The sequence below is a fragment of the Panthera onca genome, chromosome B4 (assembly GCF_046562875.1).
Source record: "Panthera onca isolate mPanOnc1 chromosome B4, mPanOnc1 haplotype 2, whole genome shotgun sequence".
NCBI classification, from domain to species: Eukaryota; Metazoa; Chordata; class Mammalia; order Carnivora; family Felidae; genus Panthera; species Panthera onca.
Window position 1 is genome coordinate 95,929,802 of NC_138345.1, and position 12,983 is coordinate 95,942,784.

At 42.7% G+C, this 12,983-nt stretch overlaps 1 protein-coding gene across 2 annotated transcripts in view; it reads left to right on the top strand.

Annotated features, from left to right (window-relative positions):
• Positions 1-12,983, top strand: part of TPH2 (tryptophan hydroxylase 2) — a 105,290-nt gene that overhangs the window by 18,799 nt on the left and 73,508 nt on the right. The gene's annotated exons all lie outside the window — the stretch shown is intronic.

Here is a 12,983-nt window from a genome sequence, read left to right on the forward strand (position 1 = left end):
ATGTGATTATTATTATCATGTGTTAAGTAGCTGGTGTTCCTCGAATCTGTGTAATCATTCGTTAAGCTCATTTAAAATGAATAAAGGACCTTAAGGAGTGAATAAATCAGGGAATTTCAGGCTCCATGGTGGGCTGGGTTAAAGGAGCTTTTCAAAAATATATGTGTGTATGTGTGTGTGTGTGTGTGTGTGAGTGTGTGTGTGTGTGTGTGTGTACACTTTTCAGTTTCATGTAACTCCTGCATGCAGCTCGCTTCTTCAGTTGAAACATTGGCCCTCTCCAAGGCCTTCCCAGGCCAGTGAGTTTCAGCTAAGATTAGAGGGTGCGGGTTGCATCTGGACTGTGTTGGCTCAATCCCTGAATGGCTGATGGTGGTAAGAGTGTTCACTGTAGATACCACTCAGTTGGCATATTCGGGTAGTTTTTGCTTCTTTCAGTAAAATTCCTGCCATGTGCTGGACACTGTGCTCAACACTTTGCTTATGTTTGCTCATTTAACCTCACAAAAAACCTTTGGGATAGGTGCCATTATTGTGCTCATTTTGAAGATGAGAAGACTGAGGTTCAGAGACCTTAAGAAATCTGCTAAAGGTGACACAGCTGATCATGTTACTTGCATAAGCACCAGCCGTGGATGCTTTAACTTCCCTGAAATTGAGCAATCAGTTGAAGAGTAGGAAGAAAAAAGCAAATATTGTAGGCCTGGGTTTGTTTCCCGGATGACCAGAATAGATTCTGAATAAGGTTGCTTACAGGACTCTCAAGTGTACTTCTCTCTCTCTTTTTTAAAATTTTTTAAAATGTTTTATTTTATTAAAAAAAATTTTTTTTAACGTTTATTTATTTTTGAGACAGAGAGAGACAGAGCATGAACGGGGGAGGGTCAGAGAGAGGGAGACACAGAATCTGAAACAGGCTTCAGGCTCTGAGCCGTCAGCACAGAGCCCGACGCGGGGCTCGAACTCACGAACCACGAGGTCATGACCTGAGCCGAAGTCGGACGCTTAACCGACTGAGCCACCCAGGTGCCCCAAAATGTTTTATTTTATATTTGAGAGACAGAGACAGCATGAGCAGGGGAGGGGCATAGAGAGGGAGACACAGAATCTGAAACAGGCTCCAGGCTCTAAGCTGTCAGCACAGAGCCCGATGAGGGGCTCGAACTCACAAACTGAGATCATGACCTGAGCCAAGGTCGGAAACTCAACCAACTGAGCCACCCAGGCCCCCCTCAAGTGTACTTCTCTTAAAGACACTCTCCATCGTTGCTCAAGAAGCCATGTCTGTAGCACTGCCATGTGATATAGGTGATATCATACACAGGTCGAAAATAGCAGTCACAGAACTAAGACTTGGCATTTTAAAAAGTCATTCTCTTTACAGAATTCTCAGCATATTTGAAATGCACAGTTCTTGTATGTGTTCGGTTCACTTAAGGCTTTATGGAGCCAGGACTTAAACCAGCCAGTCTGACTTCAAGGCTAAGCCATGTCACAGGGTGCCTGGAACATGTACCTGGCCCTGGCGAGGTAGAGCCATGTCCCAAACTGTGTAGCAATTTTGCCCGGCCTGCCAGGTCCTGTGTTCTTCCTGTCCTGCCTGAGGCCTGCCCCTTGTGGGATAGATGATGGAGGGAAATAAACACAGCTGCGCTGAAGCTTGAAAAACAACTGCCAGGGATTTGTCCCTCTCTGGCTTTTTCTAGTCGCCAAACTATTTATTTCTTGATTTTTTGATTTAACAGAATCGCATCCTTTGTGATTCGTTTGCTGTGAGCGTAAGTACACAGCTACACAGAGACTCTAAAACAAAACAGCCCCAAATGGGGACTGGCATATTTGAAAAGTGCAATCACCAGCCCAGCAGGCACATTCAATTTGGGTGAGCTTGCGAATATTCTACTCTGCTCCATCAGAGAGAGAGAGAGAGTCCTCTCATTCAGCATGGACTGGCGATGATTCTAACCTCCTCTTCTCACCAAAGCAGAGGAGGGCTATTTTGCCATCCTCCTCTTCCCCCACCCACAGCCCCAGATACCACATGTCAACACAACTTTCTGGGACTGAAATGCCAAGCCCTTGAAGATGTTGAATAGATACATAGTATGGAATGGATGTGACTTCCAAGCCAGCATCTCACTTCTTGGGAGGTCTTCTGTTTCCTCTTGCGCTACATGACTCTGCAGGAGTCCCCTAGGTTTGCAAAGAAAAGGAAGGAGGGGGACAGATCAGAGACACAGGCAGGCTCCAGACCTCCAGTAGAACTGTTTGGCAGATACTGGTAGAGCCGATGCCACCCTGCGCTTACCTCCCGCACCCATGACTGTCCACACGGGGGTTTCCCGACCTCAGGAACCTGTGGCGACTTAGCTTTTGTTTGAGCTGGAGGATTACCGATGCTGTGTCTTTCCTAGGAGGCATTTGCAATTATTGCAACTTGCAGAAGTATAACTGGGGTGGCTCCACTTCTCCACCTTCCTAGAAATTTCAGGTGACCCTAGCATTTCTCATTTCATGGGAGAAAAGTCATGATTTATGGATCCTGCTTGGTTTCAGAATGTAGCTAAAAGGAATACATTACTAACAGGAGTTATGAGCGCCACACTACCTATTTTTAGATAGGTGAATCTTAATTGGAAACATCACAAATAGAAGGTGGAGGAAGAATGAAAGGGAAAAGTTCTGCTTTCTTAACAGGGAAGAAAACTTAACGGTGGGGGGCGGCAAGTTTTTATCCTTAGTTCTATTTTCCTCATCAGTTTTGCTGGCAGATGGTCACCTTGATGAATTGTGGGCTTTGTTGTGATGTGGGCCCAAGCTTTAATTTTTTTTCCCTTCTCTGCCTTTTTAGGAGACGCACCTTAGAAGGCAAATATGTTTTCTCCCCTACTGAGCTAATTGTATCCCATTCCATTATCCTCCATTGATTTGCTTTCCCAGGTTTTGAATGAAACTGAGATATATGTGGCTGTTTGGGTACTTTGTGACTCCTGCATAAACACCAGTTGTTGATGCTTTAATTTCTCTGAAATGGAGCGGTAAATTGAAAAGTAGAACAAAACCAAATATTTGTTGTGCTGGGGTCATTTCCCAGATGACTGCAATGGTTTCTGAGGAAGGTCACATTAGGATTTTCAAGAGTGCTTCTTCTGGAGAATCTAAATATCTTTCTCTGCTCAGGAGGCCATGCCTCTTTTTCTTTTTCTTTTTCTTTTTTTTCTTTTTTTTCTATCTATTTAGCAACTTCCATCTGACATAGATGATATTATACACAGGTTGAAAACAAGAGCAGAAGAATTAAATGATTGGGTTTTTAAAAAGTTATTCTCTCTACAGAAGTCTCGGTGTATTTGAAATGCATAGTTCTTGGAAGTATTTAAAAGATGTCAGGCTTTATGGAAGAATCATTTTCATGCCAAATGTTTCTCTCTACCTGAAGTTCAGCTCAATGGCTGAAAGGAAGGGAGCCTGAGAATTGAAAGAAAGACAAAAGGGGAAATTGATTTGGAAAAGGTTTCTCCTTTTCAATTTTTGGGCTTGGCGGGTTTTTTAGATGTGCATGAATGCCTCAGTAGGATGTTGTCTGATTATAACATGGCTCCCACAGCTGGGGAAAACATTAGCACAGTATGGCCTGGTGTCACTGACAAGGACAGGAGTTGCACCAAATTCTAACTTCTTTCACAGGGAATGAGATATGAGTATTTTACTTTAAAATGATTTCCAGGAACATGAAGGATTAAAATTATTTTCCATGAGTCCTGTCTGAGAGGTGTATGGATTTATACAGAAGAGTGTTGTTTTGTCTTCAGACCTATTCCCAACCCTGCAGGGAAGTGATGATTCACTATTCATTCCTTTTTGCCTGGAGAAAGGGATCCAACTGTACTGAGTACCTGTTAGGTGCTAGGCATTGGCCCAGGTGCTTTCCAGATGACATCATGTGATCTTCTCAGCATTGTATGGTTGTCTTATTTCCCTCAGTTTCAAATGAGGAAACAGAAGCCAACCTCCATGCTTCCTACACATTAGGTACTTAGTACCTTGCACTGAGGTGTGTTGGTGAAGTGTGGGGTCCCTAGGGCTAGCCTTCTATAATCTGAATCCCTGCTGGGCCACTTACTGGCTGTTTGATCTTGGAGAGATGACTATGTCTGTAAGCTTTAGTTTCCTCAACCATAAAATAGGGATACTAACAGCCATTTAATTACTTGAGAAGGTGAGCATTATATGACATTATCCATGTGATATGCTATTATGTTCCTGTTATTGTTACAGTTAAATGAATGGATGGATGCTATTATCAGTTTCCTTAGGGCCATGAACTGTAGGGTAACCATATTCACTCATCCACCGCTAAAAGACATCAAGGCCCAGTAATTAGCAATGTTTGGTCCCTGTTGGTCATGATGCAAGATGTATGGGATTACATTTGGAGTCCTTGGAGACCCTGGGCTGGGTCTCTTCATTCCAGTGTGCCCTGAGATTTTGGCTCCTATTGAATTGCAGCTCTTTTCTGGATTGTATTCTCTGAGTTCCACTTCCTTCTGTATGTTGAACAGGCACGCATCGATGGATGTTAGACCCATTGTTGTTGCTCTTTGTATTTAATATCATGATAGTTTTGGTGGAAGAAAATCACTCCTCTAGAATGTGAAGAGGGCTTTCTGCAAGGCGAGAAAATGGTGGGAAGCCCTATCCTGGGGTGCATAGGACACATAAAAACAAATAATTTCCAGGAGTTAAATTTTCACTCTCCCTGAGGCTCCCTAGGTGTAATAGTTTATTTTCATTATGCTCTTGTAAAGGCAGCACCAATATTAACAATGTGAACAAAACAAACTAACGTTTTTGTTTGCCACCATCTGAAAGTTCCTTAGGGCCCATAGACTCATTTGCGAGAATTCATGTGCGCAAAACTCATTTGCAAAAGCAAATAAAATATGTGATCACAAATGCTCTTTACCTGACTGGCCTAGGGGACTAGCTGAAAATGAGTTTGTGCCTTTACGTTTACTCTATGGTGTAGCGTAGCCATCTCGGGCTGCCCGTCTCCTTACCAAATGAACTCTCATCAAGCCACTTTATTTATGTCAGACAACTCGAATGGCTTGAAATCCTGATATAACACAGATGGTTGTTATGTCACTGTACTGATTTGTGACTTTCCTTTTAGAAAAATAGCATTCAATCATCATGCTCTGTGTCTTTGAAAATATCTTTGAAAGTTCATTCCTTAAGATGTCCAGCAAAGGAAACATCCCTGTGTTCAGCTAAGTTTGGCTTTTATGTCCCCTTGGGTTTGTAGATGTTGCTTTGTTTCCTGATGAAAATTTAGGCTACAAGTAGGATAGGTGACAATGCCTGGGAAGCCGGAGTTAAGAAAATTAGAAAAAAGAAACCCTTACATATAAAGTATGTAGTACATAGGGATAATTGGAAGCTACCAGAAAACGTACTAAAATATCAAGGTCTTTGGACTTACTTTTTTGATAGCAATTACAACATGAGGCAGGGAGGTGCCTAGGTGGCTCAGTTGGTTAAGCGTCCGACTCTTCATTTCAGCTCAGGTTATGATCTCACGGTTCGTGAGATGGAGTCCGTGTGGGGCTCTGCGCTGACAGTGTAGATGCAGTAAGACAAATACATATCTGCCAGACTTTGTGGTACATACCTATAATTTTTCTCAACCCTTAAATTTGTGGTTTGCTTTAGTCTGATTGATTGATTTACTTATTCAACAAATAACATTTGTTGAACACCTGTATATTCCAGGCTCTTCTCTGGGTGACAGGGATACAAAAATGAACGAAGCAAACAAAAATCCCTGCCTTCAAGGAGCGTATATTGTAATGGGGGAGTAGACTTAGTCGAGTATTATATTTGGATACGTTACTTCCCCCACCCCATCCCCCTGGTATTGCTGACAGTATTTCATCATAAAGTTATTGAGTGTCCTTTATGGTCTGAATTCTGAAGTGTAATTTTATCAAATGCAGGAGCCTTAGACGTTTTTCCCTTGGCTTTTGGAAATCAGAAAAAATGGCATTTGCTTTTTGGTTAAATTTTAATGGAATCCATCCACTTCTTAGGATTTTGTTTGTTCTGGTTTGTGGCAACATTTTTTCCAGTCCCGGAAGCATAAGCCATCTTCCTGTTGAACAATTGTGGACCTTTACAACTCTAGTCTGGGGACACCTGGTTGCAGGTGCTACTGTTTCATGAAGGTGGTACCAACTGGCACAGAACTGGATGACATTATGGTCACCAGTTACACCAGAATCAGAAGCGACTGACTCACACCTCAGTTGTATGAAGTGTAACATTCTTGGTAACAATTGATAGTAAATTTTGTGAATGATGAATGTTTCTTTTAAAAAAATTCCATTGGATCAAGATAAAGATTAGTCTTATAAGTTAGAATAATGTCAGTCTTACTCTTCTACGTTCTTCTATGTTTTCTTGGATGGGAAGGAAAGAGGATGGATTACAGAAGCTCCCTGAAAGTTATGCAGAATTCAGGGTATGCGGCACATTGCTCGTTGAGGAGGGCAGCATGTGGGTGCATCATAAGTCAAGAAGGAGCAGAGACAGAGACTTCCTGCCTTTATGTTTCCATACTCTTCCTCCAAAGGCCTGGTTCAAACCCTTAGCGGAGCTGCTAATTGCTAATGAGTTGCAAAGTTGACGGATTTTTACATTTCATCTCTTCTCATTTCCCTTCTGCAAACCCCCAGGTGGAAGTGTCAATCAAGAGAACTGCCTAAGGTGAGGAAGGGAGAAAAGATGAGGCAGAGAGGAGAGGGATAGTCTATTCCAGGCAGATAAACAGCTGTTGAATAAGTGAGGCATCTCCTGGCCCGAGGAGCATGTAATGAAAGCAAATAGAAAATGAGTTCATTCCTGTTTCTATCAGATTCCCCCGTCCCTTTAACCAATTCTCTGTTTACCTTCTGCTCTGCTTGGTTCTTGCCACCGAGGAGATCCAACTGTTTTCAAAGAGCACAATCTGCCTTGTGTTTCAGCCAATGTTGCCATCTTGATGTAAATACTATCAGTTGCAGCCTGTTACATCTTCCTCCCCTGAATAAGGGAATTGCTTCCGGACTCTGGAATTCCTCTAAAGATAACATAACATAAGCAAAGAGAGTGCATCTCACATTTGGAATCCCACCAGCAAGGACTCCAGGAGGCAGCCAGGATGTACCGCTGGAATCAAGTATTTTCCAATCCCCCACATTAAAAAAAAATGTATAAGAAAAATGTCTTGTGGTTGGACCAGCTGGAGCAGAAGATCAAAGAAATAGTTACATAAAACAAAAGGCATTGTTGCCTTATTCATCTGGCTATTGAAAGAACTCCCATAATTTCAGCCTCCCGGCGGTACGTGTATGTCCCTGGCTTTCAGTAGCAAAAATGTATTTGCTAAACAACTTTAACAAGCTCGGGACTTGCCTACAATGACTATAAATGTACCTGTCCCCAGTTATGTTTGTCTCTGTACTTTCCACTTTCTTCTCTCTGTGGGGACAAGGCAGGTTTTTCAGAATCATCCCTACCTTTAGGAAGCGTGGCATTTAAATTTATAGGCAGAAAGATGCCTCCCACAGCCTTCAATATTTACAAAGGAGGTTCCTAGTCATCTCTGAGTAACATATTGCACCAGGGTTTTCTTTTTTCCCATCATCAAGCCTCAAATCTACGGTGACCACTGTAGTCCTTTCCCTGGTATTGTCTTCACCGAGCACTGGTTCCCTATTGTGTTTATAAAGCCTTAATTTACCATCTTTCGTAAGGGAATGGAATCGGCAGTGAATAGAAGCTACCGAAAGTTGGATCTATTTTTCCCCAGTAATTTAGGAATCTGTGAATAATCATTTTGGCGGTTATTGAGAATTGTGGAATCCCAACTAATTCCATATACATGGAGGAGACTCCCTAAAGATCTAATTATAATATTTACATGTCATTAGTTTGTTGAGAAGTCTCATCTTGTTGGGGTTTATACCAACGGTAAAATGTTTTTATTTTCCCCACTCACTGCTTTCAACTGTGTTGTGTTGAATTCTACTTTCCTGCTGGGAAGCAAGTTCCTTAGCAACATCTAATTTGCTGTCATTTTCAATTATTAGTACAGTCTCATTTGGGTATTTAAAGCCTAGTCCCATTCATTTAAAAAAAGATTAATCTCAAACTTGATTCAAAGTGTATCCTCCTTCCCCCTCTGTTATTTGGAGTGAATGTGTCTGTGTGTAAATGTGCGTGTGCTGGTTCTGAGACACCTTTTCTTCTCTCTTCAAAGACTTCGTTCCTCTAGAGTTAGAAGCTAAAAGGAGGGAGGGAGGTGGGTGAGAACTTTTTACAGGATTGTTAGAACAAGGATTACCCGGGTCTAGACAGATCCTTTCTGCTGGGGTGGTCTCTGTTGATATGGTCTCTGCAGAGCGTGATGTATAGTTTCTTGGGGCTGCACCCTTCCCCCCACCTCCATCCTTACAGCCATGCGCCCTGCATCCCCTTGGCCTTGTCAGTGGCCACACCACCAACCCCTTCTCCAGGTTGTGTGCACCAGAGCTTGGAAATGAACCCCTCACAAAGCAGGAGTGTTGGGAGCCACTTCTGCCTCCTGAGGACTGAGCAGAATTAGAGGGGCTGAGGCCTCTGCATTTTCCTCCCAGGCACATCACATTGGATTCCACCAAAATCTCTAGATTTTGCTGGGCATCTGGCTCCACGTTCCTGTGAACTTCCAATTTCAGAGGACACATGTCAAAGGGCCCCTCTTCTTTCCCATAGAGCACTCTACTCCTAGCTTCCAGATACCCTCCTGTCCTCTGCTGCTCCACTGGTGGCCACACCAGAGGGGGGGGGGGTCCCATGGTCCTGCTGCTCTGCCAGGGTCCAGCTGGGAAATGAGATGCCAGGCCCCACTTCTTGTGGGCGGTCCCTCTAAATGTTTGACATGTATGCGCACAGCCTACCCTCCTCACTTGGGTAAGGGGAAAGAACCTGCCTTTTCCTCAAAGGCTGGCCTTCCCCACAATCCTGCACATCTCATATATCCTGTTAGACTGGTGGGTGAGGTTTGGGGGTGAAGTGGGAAGGATGGTAGAAGATAACTTTTTTTTTTTTTAAGATTTTATTTTGAAGTAATCTCTCCACTCAACGTGGGGCTCGAACTCACAGCCCCGAGATCAAGAGTTGCGTGTTCTATCCAGCCAGCCAGGCAGCCAGGCAGCCAGGCACCCCTGAGAGAACTTTTTTAGAAGTAGGACCATTTCTGCTGCCTTTTAATAAGCCCTGCAAGGGGCTGGCCAGCTCCAGCTGCTAGGGGCTTTCTCTAGAATGTGAAGTACTTAAGTGACTTTAGTTTTGGGCCAGAGCAGAGATTAAGGATGCTGAAATATGATACCTGTTACATATACATTAGAATGTGTACCCATAGATAGATATGAAATGATTATGGGTATATAACATAGGCCCTAAAAAGATCAGAACACCCTCCTGTCATCCTTTTCATATATAATTCACACACAAAAATACATTAATCTATGACAAGGGCAAAGAAGGGCAAGGCATTCTGTTTTCCCCATGACTACAGTTTTAATTTTTCCAAATGTCAAATTTCAAAGTTTTAAAAACATATATGCTTTCCTAGTGCCCTAAGCAGTATCTCCAGTCATACTGAAAGGGTTAAATAAGTGAATAAATACGGACATGCTTTACGTGATCTATAAAAAAATGAAGGGCCATTATTACATATGATTGTATAGTAGCTTTTCTATATATAAATATACATACCTATAAGTCTTATTTCAGTTTGGTACATGAAAACAAATTGGTGTCTGGAATAAATTTTTTATTTCATTGGTGTATACCAATTAATTAAGACTACAGACAATCTTGAGCCAGACTGACTGGGTTTTAAGCCTGGCTCCATGATTTTAGGACAAATAGCCTAATCTCTCTGAGCCTCAATTTCCTCATCTGTAAATGGGGATAATAATAGTGTCTACCACACAGGGTTGTTGTGAGACTCAAGTGGACTAATTAATAAAAAAATCACTTAACCTTAAAAAAGTGTCTGGCCCATAGTGAGCCCTCAAGGATGGGGTTTAATTATATACTCTTATTAACTACAGAGAAAAATAGGAAATTTCTTGTTTTTGCTTGGATATTGGTATTTTGAATATTAATGATAGAAATTAAATGGATCAAATTAGGATTTGCTTTGTGATGCTGTTGGCTTTTAAACATTTACCTAGAGGGGCATCTGGGTGGCTCAGCCAGTGAAGCATCTGACTTCAGCTCAGGTCATGATCTTATGGTCTGTGAGTTCAAGCCCCATGCTAGACTCTGTGCTGACAGCTCAGAGCCTAGACCCTGCTTCAGATTCTGTGTCTCCCTCTCTCTCTGCCCCTCCCCCGCTCACACTCTGTCTCTATCAAAAATGAATAAACGTCAGAAATTTTTTTAAACATTTACCTAGTTACCTGGGGGTGGGGGGTAGGGACTACAGTGGAATGAGCTGTCTCAATACGATCAGGGTCAGCCTTACCTGCCATTGGGGTAGCAGCCATACAGGCAGTCGAGAACTCAGGGAGTAGGCTAATTAGCCACTCAGGCAGGACAGACAGGGGACACAAATGAAAATGTACAAGACTCTCCATATACCCAAGACTGACCCTGGATATTCGTTACTCAGTAACAGATCTGTAAAACTCTTTGTTCCCATTCTCCCTCACACTTGCTTTCCTTCTGCTGTTTGCTGTGGGCTACATTCAGCTCCCCTTTGAAAGGTTTGCAGATTAGTATCGAAGGGAAAAGTTTGACCTAACGATTCTTTTCAAATGGCGTCTCAATATTTCATTTATTGTTTCAGCCTCATCGCTCTCCTAACTTCTGATTGTGCACAGCTCTTATTAGTTTTATTGGCTTACCTGACTCAAATAGATTTCGTTGAATTTTCTGGAACCAGAGGCAGACCGTTTGTATATTTATTTCATCACATCCTTTCTATTTTTACCTTTCCATTTCAAGCTTTCATTCTAAACTTATCATAGATGCTAAGTCTTAGCAGTCTTGATCTTCTCTGCAAATATTTGCCAGGTTGTAATTTTTTATTTGTTATCAACAGCCAAATTTAAACAAGGCTAATCTTGTTCTAATTTGGTTTGCATAAGCCCCAGTCTTGGTACTTAGAGAAAGCAAATGCTAATTTCTTGTTCTTTCTTATGTGTGTTTTCCCTCATGTACTGCAGTTAATATTTTTTTAAATAAAAATTATTTGGGGCAGTAGGAACCACATTTGGACCTAACATTTAAACAGAAAGCATTTTGGCAGGAATGCACTGAAGTATACAGAATGGTTGCTGGATCTGTTTGTTAGCCTGATCTTGTAATTGTCTCCTTCCCTTTTTTTGCTTCCTCAGGGGGTACTCCTGGTGGTCCCAGCCTGTTGAAGGCGCCCTGCAGCTGCTGCAACCCTGAGTGGCAATTCGCTGCCTGGTTGGGTTCCTGTGGTGGCTGCCTGCTGCAGGCTGGGTTATGTAGATGGCAGCGGTAGAATTCCTAGTTTGATGTGTATGTATTTGGACTTCCATATGTTGTGTGCATATATGTGCTGACTGCAGGACCAGAACTTCTGACTGAGTAACCAAGGTGGGCAGTGGGAGGGGGGCGGGGAGGGAGTGGTGCTGCAGGTGGCTGTTGAGTATGTCATGAGAGGTTTTCTCAAACCCTAATTCACGTTTAAAATAGGTATCTTAATCAGAGGCTAAATCTGGATTCTGGTCTGTCAAACAGTAGCTTTGTAAAGGCACATTTCCATACTCCCCTCCTTCTACCGGTCCCAGGCTGCCTCAGGAGCTCTGTTTCCTGCTCATGGCTACTGGCTACTGTTAGAACAGCAATTCCCCCTTACCCTTCTGTCCAGGAACTCACAAATCCTCCCTGGGACAAGGCTTAGCCTCCTCCAGGAAGCTCTCGGTGCCCGTTCCAGTCCTGAGTCACCTCTTGATATTCTTTTTTTCAACGTTTTTTTTTTTTTTTTTTTTTTTTTTGGGACAGAGAGAGACATAGCATGAACGGGGGAGGGGCAGAGAGAGAGGGAGACACAGAATCGGAAACAGGCTCCAGGCTCCGAGCCATCAGCCCAGAGCCTGACGCGGGGCTCGAACTCACAGACCGCGAGATCGTGACCTGGCTGAAGTCGGACGCTTAACCGACTGCGCCACCCAGGCGCCCCTCCTCTTGATATTCTAATCCAGGCATCAGCACTACTGCTTGTAGGTCAACTCCAGCCAGCTGTCTGGTCTTTTAATGAAAGTTTGATTAGGATTCAACTATGTTCATTTGTTTACATATTGTCTCTGGCTGTCTTTGAGATACAATGGCAGACTTGAACAGTTCTGACAGAGACTGTATGGCACACAGATTTAAAATATTTATTTCATATGGGGCGCCTGGGTGACTTAGTTGAGCATCTGACTTAGGCTCAGGTCATGATCTCATAGATCATGAGTTCAAGCCACACATCAGGCTCTGGGCAGACAGCTCAGAGACAGCAACTTACTTTGGATTCGGTGTCTCCCTCTCTTTCTGCCTCTCCCCTGCTCATGCTCTGGCTGTTTGTCTCTTTCTCTTTCTCTCAAAAATAAATAATAACCATTAAAAAATATTTACTTTGTGGACTTTTGCAGAAGAAGTTTGCTGACCCCCTCTACTAAAGTGAGAAAGCTTAACGTATGAACCTACCAACATGATGTGTAATGAATGGCCCTCTTGGGAAGTTTGTAAAACTCTCACTTTAGAATTTAGTATAGTTTTTTTTTTTTTTAAGATTTTATTTTTAAGGAATCTCCACACCCAGTGTAGGGTTCAAAATCACAACCCCAAGACCAAGAGTCACATGCTCTACTGACTGAGCCAGCCAGACACCCCAAGAATTCAGTATAGTTTGTTTGTTTGTTTGTTTGTTTTTT